Genomic DNA, 16,841 nt, shown 5'->3' with positions numbered 1-16,841 from the left:
TGAAGATGGTTTGTCAGGCGATCCATGTATGCTTTAGCTGCCAGCATCTTTCATCCTGTAGTTATGTGCTGGATTGTTTCAGGCGCCTCTTTGCACAGCCTACACCTGGGGTCTTGTCTGGTGTGGTAGATCTACACCTTGGGTCTTGTCTGGTGTGGTAGATCTACACCTTGGTTCTTGTCTGGTGTGGTAGATCTGAGCCTCTATTGCTCTCGTGCTCAGGGCTTGTTCCTGGGCTGCCAGGATGAGCGCTTCAGTGCTGTCCTGTAGGCCAGCCCTTTCTAGCCATTGGTAGGACTTCTTGATATCAGCCACTTCAGCTATGGATGGTGGTACATCCCATGCAGGGGTTTGTCCTCCCATGAGGATCTGTCCTCCAGCACTGTATCCTCTGCTCTCCATTGCCTGAGACATTCACTGAGCACACTGTCAGATGGGGCCTTGAGCTTGATGTACTCATGGATTTTGGATGTTTCATCCTGGATAGTGGCTTCTACGCTCACTAGTCCTCGGCCTCCTTCCTTGCGGCTAGCATACAGTCTCAGGGTGCTGGATTTGGGATGGAACCCTCCATGCATGGTGAGGAGCTTTTGTGTTTTAACATCCGTGGTCTATCTCTTCCTTTGGCCATCTTATTATTCCTGCAGGGTATCTGATAACTGGCAGTGCGTAGCTGTTTATTGCCCGGGTCTTATTTTTGGCATTGAGCTGGCTTCTCAGGACTTGCCTTACTCGTTGGAGGTATTTAGCTGTTGCAGCTTTCCTTGTTGCCTGCTCCAGGTTGCCATTTGCCTGCGGAATTCCAAGGTACTAGTAACTGTCCTCGATGTCTGCTATTGTTCCTTCTGGGAGTGAGACCCCTCCTGTGTGGACTACCTTGCCTCTCTTTGTCACCATCCGGCTGCATTTCTCGAGCCCGAATGACATATATATTTATATATATGTATGTGTGTGTGTATGTATATATAATATCCACACACATCATTAAAAGCTCAAACTTTAATGAAAAATGCTACTTGCAGGACTTATTGAAATAAAAAATTACAAAGAATTTGTAAAAATTATTTTTAAACATGTAGAAGTTTTAGACCTCTTTGACATGTAATTTAAATTATTTAGAAAAGCCAAACAATTAGTCAATAATAATAATAAATAATCACAATATATAAATAAGTCAATAATAATAATGATGATGAATCAATAATAAATAATAATAATAAATCAATAGTAAGTCAATAATAATATTAAATGATAACAATAAATCAATAATAGTGTCATGGTGCCTCGGTCAGACTCCTCCCCCTCTCCTCTCCGCTTGGTTCCTGATTAATCCCAGCTGTGACCACTTACCTCATCGCCTCACCTGCCTTCATAAGGAGCTCCAGGATCATCATTCAACGCCAGTCCATTGCTCCTGATGAAAACCTCAGCCACGAGTGGTCGCCTGAACCTGCTGCACTCTGGAATCCTCATCTGGTCTGTTCCCTCCGACCTCACCACAAGCCTCTGCCGAGCTATCACCCTCATGAGACGGATCCACGCTGCCGACTCTGGACTCTACGAGTATATCCACCAGTGACGCCACGGGCCGCAGTCTCTCTATCTCTGGACCTCCAGGAACTGTGCCTTACCTGTCCTGCTACCTCATTAAATCCCTTTTCCTCTCACCAAGTCATCTGAACTCTGTGTCTCATTCCGGGTTCCGGCATCTGGGTCTCTGTCGTTCTGTAGACATGACAAATAGGTCAATAATAATAAAAGATAATAATAATTCAATAATAAGTCAACAATAAGTCCAAAAGTCAACAATAGATTTCCCCTTTAAAAAAAAATAAAAAATAAAGAAAAACAATAGACTTATCCTACTGATTCATATGAGTGATCAGTTTGTGTAACACAGATGTTATGGTGTTGGGTTTCAAGCGAACAGTCTGGCCTCATCAAAATGTGTTTTTTCAAAATCTTTTGAACATATCCAGACTGTATATATGTATGTCTAATATTTGAGATTTTACTATAGAAAAATATAAGAAAATCCTCAGAGCTGAGAGAAACGGGAACATGTGGTTCTACTGAGCTCTGACTTAGCGTGCCGCCTAACCTCAGGGCGGCTGACGGGCAACCTGATGAGGCAGCTCCGGCTGCTCAGGTGGAGCAGGGGCTTGCCGCTGCAGACTCTGTGGGTGTGGGGGGGCCCTGCCCTTTTCACTGATACAGATCTTGGTGAAGGCTGCAGCCTGGAGCTGCTCAGAGCAGCAATAGTGAAGCTAATGTGAAAGTCAACACTATTGCTTCTGCTTCAGAACTTCAGGAGGAGTCTGCCGGTGGTGTAAATCTCAGTATGGAGAATGTTAGCATTGTTTGTGACCACTCTAGTGGTGATAAAATGGGCACACGCGTGACTGAGGAAGAGGTTGAGTGTGTGGATGGACAGTCGGCCATGCTGATAATATTTCTGCTATGATTCCTTCTTTTGTCACCACAGACATGGAGCTGGATTCTGACTCTGACTGCGTATCTCTGGCAGAGTCTCAGATATCGTCTGATGACATTTATTCAATTGAGGAAATTAATCATATCCTTGATGATTCTTTCTGTAGACTGGTTAAAGTGGCTGATCATTTCTGGACTTGAAAACGTTTATTCTGACATCACTAACTTTACAGAAATTGTTTGATCTTGATAAACTTGATGAGAAGAAAAGGTTTAGGTTGAAGAAACATGTGACTACTATTCATAAACAGTTAAAGGCTGCAAAAGGTAAAAGTTCCAAAAAGTTGAAAATGAAGAAATAGATTGAAACTTTGACATATTTATGACTGTGTGTGTGTGGAGGAACTCTTTACTGTTGTTTCCTTCCCTTTTTCTCCTCTATCTTTTTTTCTCCTATCTCTCTATGCTTAAAGTTAGGGTGGGCTCTTTAAATATCAATGGTGGGAGGGAAACGGAAAAGAGGGCAATTATTAAAGATATTTTTGATGATAAGGCAATGGATGGATATTTTGTTTTTACACTCATAGTGATGTGACCACCGTGGCAGAATGGGCTCTGTGGTGGAGGGGTCAGTCTTCTTTTTCTCATGGTACAGTCTTCTCTGTCTCGGTGGGGGCTCTTTTTTCGCCTAAGCTGAGTTTTAATATCTTATCTGTTAGTGAAGTGGCCGCAGGCAAGTTTCTTGCTGTGAGGTTTGAACTGAACGGGTTTAATTTTTGTTTTATCAATTTTTATCAGACAGAATTCCTTTTTTCCTCACTTTAGGTGGTTTTTTGAAAAACTGTGATCCAGGGGATATTATCGTGATGGGCGGTGACTGGAACTGCACATTGGATTTTACTTTAAATAGGACAGGTGCAGAACCTCATTTCCAGTCCTCTTCAGTTTTATCAAAGATTGTTTCTTTGGTTGATGTTTGGCGGCTTAATAATCCCCAAACCAGACAATACACGTGGGCCAGGAATGGGGGTGGGAAATTTGAACCTCACCAGAATGGACAGATTTTCTATCACAAGCAGTTTTAGGAACAGGGTTTATGGATGTGCAATTTATCCGGTTGCCGTTAGTGATCATCATATGCTTACACTAGACTTGCACCTTCTACCAGGGGTAGTTCATACTGGCATTTTAATGTAAAGCTTCTACTAGATAGAGTTTTTTGTGAGAAATTTGAGTTTTTTTGGGAGATTTGGAGATGTAGAAGATCTGATTTTATTTCTGTTAGCCAGTGATGGAAGTTGGGTAAAGCACAAAGACGGGTTTTCTATCAACAGTATACAAGTCATTCCACAGTTACCACTAAGAGAGCAAAATCTGCTTTGGAAAATAAAATTTCTGGGTTAGAAAACACTTGTTCAACTCATAGTACTTCACAAGGTCGGTTACTTCAGAGCAGACGGGGTGAACTAAGTTCCTTTCTCCGTCAAAGGGCTAAGGGGGCTTTAGTTCAGGCTTGATTTACCACCATTAGAGACATGGATGCTCCCATATCGTTCTTTTTCAACCTGGAGAAATCTGTTTCTAAGAAAAAGCAGATGGTCTGTCTACGCCTCGATGATGGGACTGCTACTACGAGTCCAGCTGCCAACTTTTGCGGTGGATTTTTAACAGATGAGTTAGCTCTCTCTCTGCATTTTGTGAGCCCTTGGTGTCCTGCGTGAATTTTCTTCAGGATCTCTCCCCTTTCAGACTTTGGGATGACAATTCTACAGCCACGGATGAGAAGGCCGTTGGTCTCTGCCAGCTCATTTTTAACTTTCATGTAAGCTCGGACATTTATAGGAATCTTTTCTTTGTATTCTGGCCAGCCTTTTCTTACCAGCTCGATGACAGTTTGTAGTTCACTGTCTTTCGCTGTGGCTGCTCTGATGCCATCTATACGACTCTGAGAGGCAGGAATGCTTTGAACTACCGTGGCTACATAACATTCAACCTCGCTGTGCATATCTGTGGGCTCTCTGGTACGAGCCTGAGGACAATGTGACAGGGTGTCTGCAACGACGAGAGTCTTGCCTGGTACATAGACAGCCTCTGGGTTATACCTCATGAAGAAGGCGTTGACATCTCAGAGGAACGTCATCTAAGCTACGGCTGTTCACCAGGGGCACTAAGGGTCTGTGGTCGGTCTCTAGCCTGAATCGATCCAAACCGCGCAAGTACTTATCAAACTTCTCACATGCTGGCTAGACATTCCTTCTCGATTTGAGCATATCTAGTCTCAGCCTCTGATAGGCGACGGGAGCAGTAAGCAACTGGCCTCCACTCTTCTCCATGAAGCTGGAGTAGTACAGCGCCTAGCCCATAGCTGCTGGCGTCTGCGGAAACCGCCGTCTGCTTTGTAACATCATAGAAGGTGAGAACCCGGGCTGTTGTTAGCATAACCTTGATGTTATCGAACGCTGAATGTTGCGAAGGACCCCAGGTCCATGCATTTCTCGTTCTAAGGAGATGGAAAAGGGGTTGTCCGACCGTTGCTAGTGAAGGGATGTACTTGCCCAAGTAGTTCACCATACTTAGCACCCGTTTCAGTTCCTGAACGTTTTGAGGTGGGGTTAGCTGATTAATCGCCTCCACTTTCTCAGGGTCTGGCCTTACTCCTGACTTATCGATCAGGTGACCCAGGAATCTTAACTGGCTCTGTCTTAAGGAGCATTTCTCTTTGTTGAGTTTAAGGCCTGCTGAATCGATTCGACGTAGGACCTTTTCCAAATGTGCGTCATGTTTTTTCATGGTGTCTCCATGCACCAAGATGTCGTCCATGAAGACTTCAACACCCTCCAAACCTTCCAGAGTTTCCAGCATTTTACATTGGAAAATTTCTGGCGCACTGGTGATGCCAAATGGCAGTCTTTTCAAGCAGTACCTGCCAAATGGTGTTAATAAGGTTGTCAACTCGCAGCTATCTGGGTGCAGGGGAATCTGCCAGAACCTGCTTGCAGCATCCAGAGATGAAAACACCGTGGCACCACTCAACTTAGAGGTTATTTCATCTTTTTTTTTTTTTTTTTTTTTTTTTTAGGTTATTTCATCTGATGTTGGAAGGATGTACCGCTCTCTTTTCACCGACTTATTGAGTTTAGTTAGATCAACACAGATCCTGGCTTTGCCTGTATGTTTCTTTAAGACTGGCACCATTGGAGCGCAACATTCTGTCGGTTTTATTACGCGTTTAATGATGTCATTTTGCTCCATCCTTAACAGCTCCTCTTTCACTTTCTGTAGCATGGGGAATGGTACACGCCTTGCTGTGTGAACTGCGTGTGGCACCGCACCTTCTTTTAATTCAATTTTAACTGGAGCCGTTTTTAAAATGCCGTGCTCCCCAAAGGGCTGACTGCCGGCTGTTTGTTCATTTGTATAGTTTGCGATCTCATCTACTCTTCTCACGAGGTTCATTTCTACAGACAGAGAGCGGCTGAGCAGATTGTTGACTCTATGCCCATGCACTACATATATTTTTGATGTGTAGCTCTTGCTTTTGTAGCTTACTGCAGCATCAAAGCAACCAAGGCAGGACAGTTCTCCTCCGGGACTGTCTGGGAGATCAGGTGGATGTAACACCTTTCCTGTGTCGAGAGCTTGAAATGTGTCCTCGTTTATAATATTGACATCAGCCCCCGTGTCAATCTTAAATTGGACAGGAACAGATTCAACTTGGAGCAACACCATCCATGCTTCAGACTTTTTTCCTTTTGCATTGCATATGGAGCCGAGAAAGTAGGAGGTCTGCTCCCCTTCCTGTGCTTCAGTGACCTCATTCACTGACCTGCTGCTGCGACATGCTCTGGCCCAATGCCCCATCTTGTGGCAGTTATGGCACTTGGCTTTAGAAGCTGGACATTTCTCCTCACCTCTGTGTGGCAGCTTTCCACATCTTCCGCATTTCTTTACAGGTTCCCCCCATTTACTGTGTGCGTTTGACTTGCCTGGTTTATGCTGTTGTCTCCAGTTTGTGTTTTTATTTCTGTGCCGTACCTCTTGAACCGCCGCCGTGTCCCCTTGCAGACTCACTTGTGCTGCGACCTCTTCTGCTTGCCGTACAGTCTGAACTGTGAGCGCCAATGTTAAATTCGACATCAACTGTAGCCTGCGTGAGAGCTCTTTATCCTGGATCCCCACCACGATCCGGTCACGGATGTGCTCCTCTCTGGCCGCTCCGAAGTCACAGTGCTCTGACAGTTCAGAGTGCTCGGATAAAACTCTCTGCTTTCCCCCCTGTCCGCTGCACGCGCTGGTGAAAACACGCTCTTTCGTGGATCACATTCCGCCGCGGGAAAAAATAGTCGTCGTACTTTGCTAGGACGACCTCGATTTTGTCTCTGTCGCCCTCCTCGTTAAATGTAAACGACTTAAAAATATTCTTCGCTTCAGCGCCCATTGCATAGATGAGGCAGCTCACCTGCACCGTCCCCTCATCCTTATTAGGTTTTGTGGCGATTCTGTATCGCTCAAAGCGCTGTCTCCAGTCCGGCCATTCAGTCGGCTTATCAAAGGGAAAGTTGGCGGGCGGATTAAATTTAGCCATGTCGCTCAGGTCTTTGTCTTCTTACTCCGTAGTCGACGTTGGTTCTGTCCAAGTCACTTCTGACACCATGTGGAATGACGAGTGGCAATAGATCGGTGGTTAGCAGCAGACGATTTTATTAACACTCTCCAGACACGCACATCAAACTCGACTCCGTAGATCGCACTGTGGTAAATCGCACTGTCGGACAGTGTCGTGAACAAGCAATTCTGAGCTGCATCATTCATTACATGACAGAATCCAATTGACGAATGATTCTCCAAAACCAAACTTATGAAGGGCAGCAATAAGGAACTTCCAATTTACTCTGTCAAAGGCTTTTTCAGCATCCAGCGATAGTACCGTCATTTCCTGGTTTTCAATGGTGGCAAAGTCTATTATATTAACTAGTCTACGGACATTATCATCCGAGTGTCTGCCTTTGATGAATCCAGTCTGGTCGAAGTGAATTATGTGAGGAGTGATTATTTCTATTCTCTGTGCTAGTGCTTTGCAGATAATTTTTACATCTGCATTGATTAAAGAAATAGGGCGATAGCTTGAAGGACTAGTGGGATCTTTGTCTGGTTTTAGAAGAAGAATTATGTTGGCTGAGTTCATGTTAGGTGGCATTGATTGGCTTTCATTGATAAATGTGACCATTTTATAAAACGTTAGTGCCAGCTGTTCCCAAAATTCTTTATAAAACTCAGCAGGAAAGCCGTCAGGTCCTGGTGCTTTACCATTAAGCATAAGTAACAGAGCTTCATGAAGTTCAGACAACGAGAGCGGAGAGTCTAAGTTTGTAATTTGATCCTCATTTAACCTTGGTAGGTTTACATTATTAAGAAATGAGTTGATGCTTTGGTCTGATGGATTGATCTGTGATGTGTACAAGTTTTTATAAAAGTCTTTAAACCTGTATTCATTTTGACCGGGTCATGAGTGACATTTCCTATTTGGTCCATTACAGATGTGATTGTTGATTTTTCTTTATTAATTTTAAGCTGATTAGCTAGAAATTTGCCAGATTTATTTGAGTTTTCAAATCTTTCCAGTTGAAGTCTTTGTATCTGAAATGGTGTTTGTTTATTGATAATGTAATTTAACTGCAGGTTTAAATTTTTCAGATCACCCAGGATGTGTTCCTGTGCAGAAGCAGAAGGAGCCAGAGATTGGATTTTATGTTCTAGTTCTAATAAATCTGCTTTCTCTTTGCGTTTTTTATGAGTTGAGTAAGAAATGATTTTCCCTCTCATCTGTCATGGTGCCCGGATCAGTTCCCCTCCCCTCCTCCAGCTGCTCCTCTCCTAACCACCACCAGCTGTCGTCACTCAACCTCATCAAACCCTTCTGTTAAAAGGAGACCTCATCCACCAGTTCATCGCCAGATCGTTACCCCTTATGGCAGAGGTGGGCACTGAGGGCCGCAGTCCTGCATGTTTTCCAGCATACCCTGCTCTGGCATGTTCTGATTGGCTGGACACACCTGAACCAGGTAATCAGCCATGAGTAGGGCAAGATTATTGGCTGGACACACCTGAACCAGGTAATCAGCCATGAGTAGGGGAAGAGTATCTGGAAATCATGCAGACACACCGGCCCTCGAGGCCTGGAATTGCCCACCCCTGCCTTATGGTGACTAAGCCTGGTCTCAAGTCAGATTTTGCTTTGCTCTCTGTCTTGCGTCTCGCCTTTGACTAACCTTGCTTTCCTGCTTCAGGAAACCTTTGCCACGAGTGACGTCAGTGGAACTCAAGACCCGCTTCACGGAGCACCGCTGGAGAAATTCCACCACGCCGACCGCGTTCGTACCTCCAGCCACGCCACCAACCTCAGCCACCTCTGGATCACCCTCGGACCACCGGACCTCCTGGGAGAAAATAATAAATAACCTTCTTACCTGTCACTTACCTGTCTCGTTCTCTGGGTTCCAGCACTTGGGTCTGCCACACTAAGGAAATCATGACATCATCACTGCTTTTGCTGTTTCCCAAAGAAGACATGGTGAGATATCTGGAGTATTGTTGAATTCTAAGAAGGTTGCCCACTCTTTTTTTTTTTAAAGAATTGAAAAAATTCCTGGTCTTTTAACAGACGTATTAAACCTCCAGGTTGTACCTGAGGGTGTGGGGATTCCCCTAGAATTATTTACAGAAACTGGTGCATGGTCACTGATAATAATTGGATGAATGTTGGAACTTTTAATTTATTTTAAAAGAGATTTACTGACTAATAAATAGTCTAAACAGGAGTCTGAGTGGTGAACTGGAGAAAAAAAGGTGAACCCCTTAGTGTTTGTGTCAGAGGAGTGGGGGTGAAGCCCCCGAGCAATCAAAAATTTTAGGGATCGCCTGGGGAGTTTGCTAGTTGTTCCAGAGACAGCCAAAGGCTTGGTAGTTAAAAGGTTTTAATAAAATAGTCTAAAACCAGGAATGGTAAAAAAACTAAAAACAAGAATGACAAAACACATGTAAAGCCGTCACATCAGGAGAACAGTGGTGGAATTTGTCCATCTGACGCTATTGTCCAAGTGTCCACCTTGACGTTCGTCCCACACCCAAGTCCTTCACACGAGCAGGCCTGCACTCCAAGCCACCAGTTCACATGCAATTAAAACAAGGCAAATCCACAAAATAGTTTTAAAAGCACAAAAACAGTCATGCAAAAGAGTTAAAAGTCAATCCATATAAAACTATTAAAATCCACTGGTGACTGAGCTACAGGCTGCTCATAGAAGCTCGGTGTGTAGCTGGCACACTTAACTTTAGGAGGGGTGAAGCCTGTTCACCCCTCTGCGTCTCCAAATGGCAGTGTGAGATCTTCCCAAGGGTGTGCTGCCTCCCTCCTCCTCCACGTGAGCGATTTACTGGTCCGTGCCCCGATGAAGACCTGTGGTGGCTGTGGCCAGTGTTCTGCCGCCTCCGCGTCGTGAATTGCGCACCTCCGGCTCCAAGCCTTCCTCCTGCCTGCACCTTGCAGGTTGCACCCAAATGTCACGGACCTCGCGTCTCTGGCTCCAGCAGCAGGCCAAACTCAAACGCCACAGGCTCCACGCGCTGGCTCCAACAGTTCTCTTGCTGCAGGCTGTGCCCAAGCGTCAGGAACCCCACGCGCCGGCTCCAACAGTCCTCCCCCCCCCCCCCCCCCTCCGGACGCGCACTGGTGCTCTATAAGAGAATAACAGCCTCCCTGCTCTGTGTGTGACCACGCCCTCCCACACAGGTGTCCTTCATCCACCATCAGCAATCTGTGCAAGCAGTCTCAAACTACCTGCTGACATTTGGATGACATGAGCGCCAAGCGTCGCAGAGACCCAGATCATTTATGTACTGCTTTAGTATACTTGCAGACCGCCATGTACGCTGGTTTGCTGCTGTGCTGAGTCTGTCAAGTTCAGGGTCCAGAATCAGATTGACGTCTCCTCCTATAATGATTGTGGAGTCAGAGTGAACCGAGAGTGAGGTGAAGAATCTGTGAAAGAAGGAAGAGTCGTCAACATTCGGGCCATAGATACTGTTAATGCAAAAGTCCTTATTCTGAATGGATATATTAATGATTACAAATCTGCCTTCTGAGTCAGTAACTGTATCCTTATGAGTAAATGTAACGTTTTTATTAATCAAAGCAGCAACTCCTCTTTGTTTGGAGTTGTAACCAGCAGAATACATGACTGGAAATTGTGAGCAGCACAGGGGGATGATCAGCTGATTTAGATAAGTGGGTCTCCTGCAGCATGGCTACGTATATCTGCTTTAAGATCATTCAGGTGATTTAACACTTTCAGCCTTTTTGGCCCATAGCCAAGTCCAGGCACATTCCAGCTAACAATATTAAGACTGTTCATAACTGCTCTGACTGGGAGAGTGTAAGTTTAAATAGTGCGTGTACCAGTCCGTGTGCGCGTGCCCGTGATCGATGAAGGAACACTGTGCATTTGTGTGCGTGAGTGTTTCCTGACTGTGTGGGCTGCATGTTGCGTGTGTCCTGTGTGAGCTTATGTGAGGTGTTTGTGGGATGTCCGCGGGTGTGAGCTGGTTTGCGTGTGCGTGCCCGTGTGCGCGCTTGTATGCGCGCGCATGCCCGTTCTGTGCATAAATAAATACCAACTTATCGGGTACGTGTTGCCTTTGGATGATTTACATATGAGGAGGGGGGGGAGAGAGGGGGAAACTAAAAAGAAGAAAGAAGTATAGAAAAACAGAAAGAAACAAACATAACAAGAAAAACAACAGAAATATGAGAGGAGAGAAAAATTAAACTGCTTCAACGAGATGGAGATGTGGATAGTTGATGAGCCGGTTTCAATAATTTAAATAGGTTTAGCCGGTGTCTTTAGCGCAGCACGGATGTCAGGTCTTCAGCACAGCCAGGGATGATCTCCGGGTCTCGGAAGAGCTGGCCGTCCACGAACAGCTTGTCCACAGCTACAACAGCTCTGGACCTGGCGGCGATGTGTTTTTTCCTCTGAGGAAAAAGGTATCTTTCGGCGCAGCAGAATCTCAACCGGAAACTGGTTGTTCACGCTGAAGTGTGTCCCCTTTAGCTCCCGGCCGCGGCTCTTCACCAGCTCCTTTTGGTGTTCAAATTTTGCATTGATCGGTCTCGGACGATGGTTGTCGGACCTTCTTCCTCCGAGCCGGTGCACCCTCTGGAATGCGATCTTCCGCACCTCCTCCTCCTCCTGGGGAGCTCCAGGTGGGCCTCCATGAAGGACTTCACCGTGGCCTCTGGGTCTTCTCCTGCCTCCTCTGGAATCCCAGAGATCACCAGGTTGTCCCTCATGCTCCTGAAGATCCAGGAGGGTTACTTTGATCGAGCGGTTCTCCTCAGAGAGGCGAGCTGTGTCGCTGCTCAAGGTCTTGACAGTTTCTCTGAGGGCCTGGTTTTGCGCTGCGAGCTCCCGCACCTACTGCTGGCTGAACTCTAAAGACTCCCACAGGCCTTGGAACTCTCTGTGGAGGAACTCCAGCAGATTCAAGCGGCAATCAAGGCTGGAGAGCTTTTTATCTATGGAATCTAAAGTGTCACTGATTCCGCTGCCTAGAGAGGAGGCAGCTCCAGGAGATTCTTCTGGACGGGAACGTTTGGAGGAAGGAGTGGTGGTGTTGGTCTTCCCCATAACAAAATTATTGTAGCAGCCGTCTATATAATTCTCCAGGTCCTCCAGGACAAAAGGCTTATTGAACTTTTTCAGATGTTAGTTTTACAGTTAATTTAATATGGCGGTAAAATGATATAATACCGAAATGTTTGTTCAGCTACTTACAGTAGCTGTTGAGTTGCCACACTGGTCTCGTTGAGTCTCGCGATACTACAGCATCAGGTCTCTACTCCCCTGGACATGGACAATCTTTTTCTTGTACATGATTTATTTGATATTTGTGAACACTGACACCTCAATTGGACTGTTATCTTTAGATCAGGAGAAAGCTTTCGATAGGGTTGATCTTTCTTATTTATTTTCTGCCTTGAGAGCTTTTGGTTTTGGAGAGTTTTTTACTTCTTTGTTGGCTCTTCTGAATAAGGATGCTTTTTGTTTAGTCAAGATTGGTGGCGGACTGGCATGGTTCAGAGTGGGATTAGACAGGTATGTCCCCTTTCTAGCTAACTTAACACTCTCTCCATTGAACCCTTTATACATAGGTTATGTAGTCGGCTTACGGGGTTGATGTTACCAGAAATGTCCCACAAGCCATCTCTTGTGGTGTATGCAGATGTATATGCAGATGATGTCACGGTTTTTGTTCGCCATCAGGGAGATGTTGATTCTCTGTGTAATGTTCTGGATCTATTCCAAAGAGCTTCTTCGGCTAAGGTGAACTGGGGTAAGAGCACAACTCTATTGTTGGGACTTTGGTCAGGTATTGTTGGGAATCTAATTTGAGGAATGGAGGGGATGACGTTTTTAGGAATTTATTTGGGCAGTGATGGTTTTCAAAAAAAGAATTGGGAGATTGTCATGGAGAGAGTGTGTGCCACACTGTCTAAAGGGAAATACCTGCTACCTCTGCTTTCCTTCGGGGGTAGAGTTCTTGTTGTCAATAACTAGCTCAGGGTCTTCCCAGAGGGGCTGTTGGAGATCCCTTTACAAAGCTTCTGTTGAGAAACAGGTAGGTGACCTCCAGTGGAGGGTAGTACATGGGATCCTAGCCACAGATATGTTGTGCACCTTAATCTTGGCACGGGGGATGGGTTTCCTTTCTGTTTTGTTGCGGAAACCGTGGAACATCTTTTTTTATGCAGTGTCAACGTCTGATTGGACTTTTTTCCCTTTTTAGTTCTTTTTTTCAGGGGCTGGGGGAACAGTTTTCAATTGTGTGTTTTATTTATGGGCCAAAATATTTGGCAAAAAAGCAAAGGGTACATGTGTTGTTGAACTTTCTTTCCGGGGAAGCCAAAGTTGGCGGTGTGGTTGACGAGGAAAAATCGGATATGGAGAGTTTGGTCTGACGATGTCCTGTTTACTTTTAAGAGACTTTTGGTAGCTAGGTTGAGCGTCGAGTTTAGTTTTTAGAAGCTCACACACGTACTGGAAGTTTTTGATAATGTTTGGGCTGTACAAAATGTTTTGTGTTCTGTCAAGGATGGCTCTTTAGTGCTGAATTTTTGAGTTTGTTTTATTGTTTTTGTGTTTTTCTTTAGTTTGTGATGTGAATAATTTCTTTGTGTAATGATGACTGGTCATTAAAGGTGTTTTGAAACTCAAACTCTTTCTTTCTTTCTCTTTCTTTTTAGCATTGAGTACTTTTTATTTAGTCAGATTTGTGAATTTATGGCGGAGGATCTCCTGAAACTGTAAAATAAACTGTAAAGTTTCTCTGCTGACATTACGCTATATCAACAGGCCTGTGTGTGATCTGTGAATCTTCCAGAGAAAAATATTGGTAAAAAGTTTGATTTTATTTAAGATTTGTTTGTTAAAACAAAACAATAAAAGATTTTACCCTTGTGCCATCTTAGCTATCTTAACTATCTCTGGGACTGAGTGAAGCTGTGGGAACAACTCCAGGCGTCCGCTCACGTGTGGAGAACAAAAGCTTTATGATCCACTGAATGCATGCTGGGAAGTTCCGGCAGCCTGTGGAGGACCACGGGAAGCAGAGACCAGATGCTGTGATGGACTGAAGGAAGTAGGCGGGCTCCTCTGTCAGCCAATCTCTTGCGACCAGAGGCGGAGATTCAGCGGCCATCATGGTTCAGGAGGAGGGACTCTGACCACATGTTTAAAAGAGCCATGCTTTGGAAAAAGCTTGGTTCCCAGACGGCCTCATGTGATCCGGATTTGTAACTTCTTACGCTTTGATGGTTTTGGATTTGGGAACCCAGATCGATCTGTTTTATTTTGTTTAGAGCTCTTTGTTAGGGACAATAAAACCTTTTAATTTTATTCCGTTCGCATTTTCTGGTCATTCTTCCGGCATACGAACACGCATGGAAGAAATCTCAAAGCGACAGATTTCTCATTTTTCTTCAGTAATGAGCTTGTATTTATCGGGCGAGAACTGCAGAGCTGATAGCAGGGAGAGGCACGCAGGGCGGCTTCAATAAACACTCCAATCTTCTGCCGGGAACTTGACGTGCTGCGGGGCAGAGACCAACTCGCTGATGACAGAGTTCGCGCCAGTGTTGCCAGATAGACAGTTTTCCAGCCCAAAAGTCATCTGAAAACTGCCAGACCCAGCCAAAAACCGCCCAACACAGCTTTAGCTTTTGTTGATGTTTTTTTTGTTCTGGACTGATAAAATAAAAGATTTTTCTAAATAAAAGATAGTTCAGACTAATAATAAAATCTGTACACTATTGAATATTTCTTCAGCGGGCCGCCTTCTTCCATTCATTTGCTTAACCCGCTCTATCCCCGCTATAACCTGCGTCCGGCTCTTTCATCCTTGTGCTGCGCTGGAGCGACCCGACTACCGTATTTTGCGCTCTCTGTGTAGGACACTGAGGAGCGCGGGGGAAACAAATCTCAGCTGCAGAGGATGTGAACAGGTGAACAGGTAGAGAGGAAAAGCAGGTGGAGAAGCGGAGGAGGGGCTTTAGCTTCAAACTTTGTCAGAGAGATGCAAACACGGGCGTCAGATTGAGACGCAGCTTTCACTGCGGGAGTTGAAGCAGAGACTTTCCCTGGGATGATTTTATAAACCCAAAGATGGAAACATAATTACCAAGTAGAACTCTTCAAAACAATAAACCTGATCTCTCCACATTCTCAGTGTCTACCATGCATTGACAAACACATCGCTCCATGCAGCGATCAGACCAGAACCAGTAGCTCCTCCCACACGCAGCCGCGGTATCATCTTTTAAAGAACATAATGTGCATTTGCAGCGAAGTATGTTTCAGACGATGTCCGATTGGCCAATCTACATTTCAATCAAGTCCCATGCTTCTCAGTGAGGATTTTGATTGGCTGGTGGATTTTAAAGAAGTACTTTTTTTTTTTTAAATCTTTTCTGGCCCGCGATCTACAATTCAAGGACATCCTTGAAGATCGACCGGTCGATCGCGATCAACGTAATGAGCACCTTTGAATAATATATACATGCATAATATATATAATGATGTCAAAACGGGTTGTGGCTCCGGGTGCTTTCTTTTTCATTAGGGGCGGTCCCAAATGGCTCTTGGAGTAAAAAAGGTTGCCGACCCCTGGTCTAGTGGGTCTAGATGACCCAACTCCCAACGTTAAAGTGCCTAGGATAGCATAAGGGTTAAAGCATGTATTATTTTATGCTGCAAAAATGTTTTGGAATAGATTAACAGTAGTAATAAGCAAAACAATGATGGCTCACCAAAGCAGACTGAATGTATTTAACAGAAGAAGCATTTTTAACTTTTATGTTAATTTTCACAGTGTCTTTTTTTTAAGAACTCCTGTGCTTTGGTCCAAAGGAAAAAAAAGAAATACTCATGAAAAAATGTTATTTTTTCTACATATTTCCACATTTATTGATGTATATAAAACAACAGTTTAGATACAAATCTAAATCGTGATAAAGTGTAACTGGCTGGACTCCGGCGCTCGGATGTTTTTTTTCTGCTGCAGACATTTTAAACATGTTGGTCACCACACTGACATGAATAAATACAAAATCCTGTTATATTTTAGCTGCTTTGCTGCTCTTTCTGGGTTTAATTCCGAGAGAAATGGTTGAAAATGGCAGAATCCTGCATGATCAGAACCGATACAAAGTCCATATCTGCCTCCAAGGGACATGGACAGAGACACTGATTGGTTAGAATCTGGACCAATCAGCTGGCTGTTTGACGGCAGCTTTGTCACGTTTAACTGATCTGAACCATATTTGTATCATGTGTTTAAGACTTGGGTTCTTTGTCTCTTTGCATAACTTTTTTGAGGTGTTTAAATGAAGAAATAATGGGAAAGGCAGCTTTAGATCCTGGGATTCCATTTAAACCTAACGAGGAGTGTCTTTGGCAACAAAATGAAACATTATAGTACTCATTTGTGCAGCCCATTGTTCCCAGTCCATGTTTGGACTTTTTAGTCCCCCTCTGTCAAAAGGAAGATATAGTAACGTCAAACAGAGTCTTGCTTTATTGTTGTTCCATATGAACCTGGCGAAAAGTTTCTTTAGTTAGGAAAATAACTAGAGGTGGTGGCAGGGGTATGTTTTTAAAACAAATAAATTAGTTTAGGGCAGGGGTGTCAAACTCACTTTCACCGAGGGCCACATCAGCATAGTGGCTGTCCTCAAAGGGCCAGATATAACTTATACATGTAACTAAATGTAATAAAAAATAAATGTCACCACTCCTTAATGTTAAATACATTTATTTATTATATCTTTTTAAAGTGACAATTACAGTTGAATA

The 16,841-nt window shown here is 44.3% G+C and overlaps 1 long non-coding RNA gene across 1 annotated transcript; it reads left to right on the top strand.

The window, feature by feature from the left end:
- Positions 1-8,398: 8,398 nt before the first annotated feature.
- LOC144984087 (uncharacterized) lies at positions 8,399-8,906 on the top strand. The gene is made up of 2 exons (XR_013647739.1): positions 8,399-8,495; positions 8,547-8,906. It is a non-coding gene; the product is annotated as an uncharacterized LOC144984087 (long non-coding RNA).
- Positions 8,907-16,841: the final 7,935 nt, after the last annotated feature.

Source organism: Oryzias latipes, chromosome 15 (assembly GCF_053564925.1).
Source record: "Oryzias latipes strain Hd-rR chromosome 15, Olatipes_Hd-rR_3.1".
NCBI lineage: Eukaryota > Metazoa > Chordata > Actinopteri > Beloniformes > Adrianichthyidae > Oryzias > Oryzias latipes.
This window is presented reverse-complemented; position numbering and strand designations above follow the sequence as displayed.